This window comes from Jatropha curcas, chromosome 7 (genome assembly GCF_041381405.1).
Source record: "Jatropha curcas cultivar XTBG-Jc1 chromosome 7, XTBG_Jcur_1.0, whole genome shotgun sequence".
NCBI classification, from domain to species: domain Eukaryota; kingdom Viridiplantae; phylum Streptophyta; class Magnoliopsida; order Malpighiales; family Euphorbiaceae; genus Jatropha; species Jatropha curcas.
Window position 1 is genome coordinate 17496982 of NC_143157.1, and position 6195 is coordinate 17503176.

A 6195-nucleotide genomic window follows, 5' to 3' on the forward strand; every position below is an offset into this window, starting at 1 on the left:
GCTTGAATCTCTTCATCTTCCTAAAAAAGTTCTTTCCGCTGATACAACCACCAACTCTTCTATTCACCAATGGCATCTTTGTCTTGGTCATGCTTCAGCTAGCAAAATCCAGCCTTTAATTTCTCATGGATTGTTAGGATCAACAAAGTTTGAATCATTTAACTATTTACATTGTCAACTTGCAAAACAACCTGCCCTGTCTTTTAATAATAGTGCTTCTATTTCACACTGTTCTTTTGACTTAATTCATTCTAACATTTGGGGGCCTGCCCCCATTTCTTCAGTAAATGGTTTTCATTATTTTGTATTGTTTATTGATGATTATTCTCGTTTTACATGGATATTTTTTATGAATCATCGATCTGAATTACCACAAATTTACATTTCATTTGCTAATATGATTAAAACTCAATTTTCTTCTGTTATTAAAATTCTTCGAACAGATAATGCTATGGAATATCGGGATTCTACCTTACTACAATTCCTTAGTCAACAAGAAACTATCGTTCGACGTTCATGTCCTTATACTTCCCAAAAAAATGGACGAGCTGAACGAAAACACCATCAGATTCTTAATTCTGTCCTTGCTCTTCTTCTTTCTGCCTCATGTCTAGAAAAATTTTGGGGAGAAGCGGCTCTTACTGCTGTCTACAGTATAAATAGAGTTCCTTCATCAACTCTCCAAATTTATCACCTTTTGAAAAATTGTTTGGTAAACCTCCTGATTGTTTAGTCCTTAAACCTTTTGGATGTGCCTGTTTTGTTCTTTTACAACCCCATGAATGTACAAAATTGGAACCACGTGCACGGTTGTGTTGTTTTCTTGGGTATGGGATAGAACACAAAGGTTATCGTTGTTGGGATCCTATTTCAAATAAATTGCGTATCTCTCGTCATGTTACCTTTTAGGAAAATACCACGTTTTCAACCCTCTCTAAATTTCATAAATCTGTTAATACTGATTCTATGTTTTTCACTAATCCCTCAATTGAATTGTTTCCAAGTTCTGATATAAGTGACTCTGATACACTCAACATTCGACCCTCCCCACCTTTTGCTATTGAATTCGCTTCAACTGCTGATCCTGAACCTGCACCTACGCCTGCCCTTGACACTAATCTTCGTCGTTCTACCCGAGTAAGAGAAATTCCACATCATCTTAAAGATTTTCATTGTTATTCTACTATTGCCACTCTTCATAAGCCTCGCTCTTATCGTGAGGCAAGCACTAACCCTCATTGGCAGCAAGCTATGACTGAGGAACTCCAAGCTTTAGAGAACACTCATACTTGGGGCTTAGTTGATCTTCCTCCTGATAAGACACCCATTGGCTGTAAATGGATATATAAAATTAAGACTCGTTCTGATGGGTCTCTTGAGCATTATAAAGCTCGTTTAGTAGCCAAAGGATATACTCAAGAATATGGTATAGACTACGAAGAAACCTTTGCTCCAGTGGCTCGATTAACATCTGTTCGTACTCTGTTATCTATAGCTGTGATTTGTCACTGGAAACTTTTCCAGATGGATGTCCAAAATGCTTTCCTTCATGGTGATTTATCCGAAGAGGTTTATATGCATCCTCCCCCTAGTTATGATTCTCATTCTAAGGTCTATAAGCTTCGACGAGCCTTGTATGGTTTAAAACAAGCTCCTCAGGCCTAGTTCGCAAAATTCAGTTCCATTCTTGCTCAACTTGGTTTTGCCTCTAGTCCTTATGATTCTGCACTGTTCATTCGTCGAACTGACCATGGTATTGTTCTTCTCCCGCTTTATGTTGATGAAATGATAATAACAGGTGATGATGCCTCTGGTATCTCTAAATTACAATGATATCTCAATCGCCATTTTGAAATGAAGGACCTTGGCTCTCTCAACTATTTTTTGGGTCTAGAGGTTTCTCATAACTCTGACGGCTACTATCTTTCTCAAGCAAAATATGCATCTGATGTACTTTCTCAAGTTGGCATTACTGATCGTAAGACTGAATCAACTCCTTTGGAACTCAATTGCAAGGTTACTCCTCTCGATGACACTCCTCTCGACGATCCTACTTTATATTGGCAACTTGTTGGTAGTCTTGTTTATCTCACTGTGACTCGCCCTGATCTATCATATACTGTTCATTTGGTTAGTCAATTCATGTCTGCCCCTCGTTCATCACATTTTTCTACAGTACTTCGAATTCTTCGATTTATCAAAGGCACTCTCTTTCGTGGTTTACATTTCTCTGCTCACTCCTCTTTGGTGTTATCTGGGTATTTTGATGCTGACTGGGTTGTGATCCCACAGATCGTCATTCAACTACTGGTTACTTTTTTTTTTGGGAGATTCTCTTATCTCTTGGTGTAGCAAAAAGCAAACGGTTGTTACTCGTTCTAGCACTGAATCTGAGTATCGTGCCATTGCTGATGCTACCTCTGAACTACTTTGGTTACAATGGTTGTTATCTGATATGAATGTCACACAGTCTTCTGCTACTGTGTTACATTGTGATAATAGAAGTGCTATACAGATTGCTCACAATGACGTTTTACATGAACGCACAAAATACATTGAGATCGATTGTCATTTTGTTCGCCATCATGTCACTCAAGGCACTACACTTCTGACCCCTATCTCCTTTGCTAATCAGAAGGCCGATATCTCCACTAAAACTCATCTTCCTGCTCGTTTTCAAGATTTACTAAGCAAACTCAAGCTGGCATCCACTATACCATCTTGAGTTTGAGGGAGGGTGTTAGCATAATATTTAATACCATGTAATGGCATCCACTATACCATCTTGAGTTTGAGGGAGGGTGTTATGTAATCCCATAATCTTAGGCTTGACTCTAGGCTTCATATTTGGCTTGATTTTAGCCTTGAATCTAGCCTTAATTCTAGACTTAATTTTAGCATTGATTGTAGTTTTCTCTTTCTAGTTTTTTCATGTATAAATATGTGCTTTCATTGTACAATTAGATAACACAAAACCATAAATTTCTTCTTTAATAACACCGAGAAAAGGAAAAGTCGCTTTGTTCTCCCAAACGTAAACTTCTCACTCAAAATCTTCTCAATCAATGGTATATCTACAGATCTACTGAAGTTTAACAGGAAATTCTATGTTTTTGATGGTTAGTGTGGAAAGCGTTGCTTAGTTGGGGTTGGAATCAACGATGGGAACCTTCGTGATTGAGATAAATGGGTTGGAATGAAAACCCATAAATTAGTTTGATAATAGATGAAGCACTGCAACTCCATCATCACCTCCACCGCCTCTGCCTCCATCTCCAACTCCACCGCCTCTGCCTCCATCTCCACCCCCACCCCCACCTCCACCTCCACCTCCACCTCCGCACCTTATATACATGCACAAAGTCGCCGTTGCTCCTTGGGCTACACACCGGCGACATCAAATTCACCGGCGTTGACCATCCATTACAGTACCATTGCGGTTAAATACCCTTTCCCCCCGGATTCTTGTTCCTGTTATGCGGCAGATTGGGTGAAATCTTGAGAATATGAAGCTTTCCACAAAACCTTCTGGTTCAACTGGAGATTCGATACTATATAGGTCCGATGACACTGCACGCCGACAACCATCTGTGAAGGCTGCACTTTCAGTTTCAATTTATTGATTCGGTTTGCAATTGCGTTGGTTGCTGTTTTTTTTGTTCTTGGGGTTCTTTTTTTATTTCTTCAGATATATATTTAATTCTTTATATTTACATGCTTATCGCTGGTCCGGTTCTATAGGGTTCTTGGTTCAATGCACAACTCTTGCCAAATTTACGAGAAAGCTGATGGGCATGTCCAAATCTTGCAAGGGAGTGTCCAAATACCATTTTTGATGTGGGACTTTATCGCTCTTGGTTGGTTCAATCCATCACGGCCTACGACCTTTGGTAAATCTCATTTCTTTATTTTGTTACCTGTTTCCAACATGGATTTAATTGATTCTTTTTAATTGTTTGAATTTGATGTTTTTATGTAGAAATAAAATTGCTATAAGATGCATTATATATGTTACAGAATCACACTGTGCTTACCTGTTGATCAAATTCAAGTGCAGCATCATAATTGTTTTATTCCTGCAATTAATAAACAGTTCCTGTAGCTTATTTTGCATCATGCGTTACCTTTCTTTCTTTTCTATCAATTTTATCTCAAAAACCATCACTTTTGTGCACAGTTCAATAAGGGTGTATTTTGTCATTCCAAAGAAACTCTCTCACCTCTCTCTTAAGTTTTATGTGATTTTAATGGCAAAAACCCTTAAATTTGGACGGAATATTATATTAAATACAAAGGACTATTTAAATAATTATGATAATTATAATATTAATTTAGGGGTGGACTATTTAAAACAAAAAAAACACTTTGGAAAGGTTTTATTATATTCATATATATTTAATTAATGACTCCTATTTAGATAGGGATGGTCATGGTTCTAGAATCGCCGCTTTCAGAACATAATCGAAATAGACATTTCCAGTTACAGTTTGGAATCAAACGATTCTGGCTTTGGTTTTTTAACAATTTCAAAACTGATGGTTCCTGCTGGTCTTGTGATTGATTTTTCTGCGAATTGCATAATTGTAAAATAAAAAATTAGAGAATATTTTTTCTTTAAAATTTTAAAATTTGTGAAATAATTTCTAAAAAAAGCAATAGCCTTTAAAAATTAAAAAATGATTGAACTTAATTTTAAAAAAAAAATTCTTCAACTTAATTTATTGTTTGTTTAAAAAAGTTGGAATTGATTTTATTTTATTTTTTACAAAAACAAAAGGGCTTGAACAAATAAAAGTTAAATTGCCTAGGTATCTTGTTGGGGTTTAGAGAAATCAAAGCCTACGTAGTTCCTACTTACTTTCTACCAATTTCACCCATTTTACCTTAGTCGCTACTTTCATCACCGGTTGATGTTTCCGTTGAGAACCCATTGTTAAGATCACATAATCTTCATTTCTTTGATATTTTCTTGTGCTCTTAGTTCAGTCTTGCTCAAATCATCCACGCATGACTTCCATGAATCGAGTGTCATACTCGATCGTGTTTCATCAAGTATGTTTACTCATTGACTAAAAGTTTGTTCAACCGCAACAGTGGAGACCAGAGCTGTTAAAACTTGTTTCGCAATTAGTGAAATGGTTGAAAATGTATTTGCGTGACGACTCCACCAATCTAGAATTAGAATTGAAATTTGAAGAAATTAATTGACAATAATTTGGACAAATAATTGGAGATTACACTTTGAAGAAATTATTTTGCAAATATTTTGGACATTGATTTATAAATGAAAATTGGAGAGATTGTAGAGTAGAGAATAATATAGAGCAGAGACAGTAGAGATAATTTTGTGCGAGGGAATTGTAAATGGAAAAGATATTTATAATAAATCCAAAAAATTATTTTCTACAAATACCCTTAAGACTAGCCGTTTATAGTTGTTAGGGGGTAATTTGGGAATTTCACAAAACTATTTGGAAAATAAAAAAAAAAAAGTTGCTTGAACTAGTTGGAACTGCCGGTTCTAGCCATTTGACATAAAATTCAAAATCTGTATGGAACTGCCAGTTTAAATCCACAGTTCCAATCGTCAGTTCTAACCAGCTGGAAAAACTGTCGGTTTCGAACGGTTCTTGGAATCATCGGTTCACAGTTCCAAATGTAGAACCAGAACCGGACCATAAGCCATCGGTTCCAATTCTGGTTCAAACCGATTCTGGTTTCCACCGTTTCCTATTTCAGTTCTCACCAATTCCAAACTGGCAGCTCTGATTACAAAAACTGAAATATGGCCACCGTTTTTAGGTTTCAAAATAAAATAAAATATGTGATTTAATGTTACTTATAATGGGAGGTAGTGAAGGATCTACTGCAAGAGAGGTATCGAGGCACAATTAAATGGAGATAAATAGGGTGAGTCACATTGAATTAAATTAGTAAGAATTAATTTAGGAGAAAATCCAAGTAAATTATTGTTTTTTAGTCTTATGATGAACTTTAAAATTAAAAAAAAAAAAAGAAAGAAAACTCTGCAACAATGTTTTTTGGGTAGAGTCACACTCTTTTGGATAATAGAACATAAAAGTTAAATGCACTTCCCTGGAAAAACATATAAATAGTTTTAATTTTTTTAATAATTAATTATTTATTCGTTCCACAAAATTTATTACTCCTTTTGTTTTTAAATGGAATAAATAT

At 35.8% G+C, this 6195-nt stretch overlaps 1 long non-coding RNA gene across 1 annotated transcript; it reads left to right on the forward strand.

Annotated features, from left to right (window-relative positions):
• The first annotated feature begins 2802 nt into the window (after nt 1-2802).
• On the forward strand, nt 2803-4113 carry LOC149494825 (uncharacterized). Its single transcript, XR_016321659.1, has 2 exons — nt 2803-3890; nt 3980-4113. It is a non-coding gene; the product is annotated as an uncharacterized LOC149494825 (long non-coding RNA).
• The last annotated feature ends 2082 nt before the right edge of the window (nt 4114-6195 follow it).